Source organism: Apaloderma vittatum, unplaced genomic scaffold (assembly GCF_000703405.1).
Source record: "Apaloderma vittatum isolate BGI_N311 unplaced genomic scaffold, ASM70340v1 scaffold32810, whole genome shotgun sequence".
Classification (NCBI taxonomy): Eukaryota; Metazoa; Chordata; class Aves; order Trogoniformes; family Trogonidae; genus Apaloderma; species Apaloderma vittatum.
The window spans coordinates 1-487 of NW_009694512.1; positions in this window are offsets into that span (position 1 = coordinate 1).

Consider the following 487-nt stretch of genomic DNA (forward strand, 5'->3'; position numbering starts at 1 on the left):
GGGAAGGGAGCTCCCCCTTCCTTCGATCTCCGAGCGCAGCTGGCGAACCAGAGATCTGCAGTTTTTATGGCTGGACTTCAGCAATGGTGCTGCCCGGGGGCGTTTCAGTATGCGGTAAGGCAGGAGACCCTGCGGAGACCAACGCCTCTTTCTTCTCCCACCTGGGAAGGGATCAGAGATGTCTCTGATACTGGAAGGCATCTTGTTATGATTGGATGTTGTCTAATGTAGAAAACTGCCCTAGGGGCTTAGCTTGTCTCTGCATGCCCTTTTGTCTCCTGTGGAGGACCTGCAGCATCACCCTGGAGGGGTGTCAGTGACTGATCCCGTTGCTTAAGGCCCCATGTGATTCCTGTCCCATCCAGGGGTCTGAAATGTTTTAACTCGCTCTGCGCTTGCGTGACTTCGTCTGCCACTGAGCACAACCTTCCCGAGTATTTTGAGCCACAGAGCTAAGAATAACTTGCACAGTCTGAGCTGCACACAG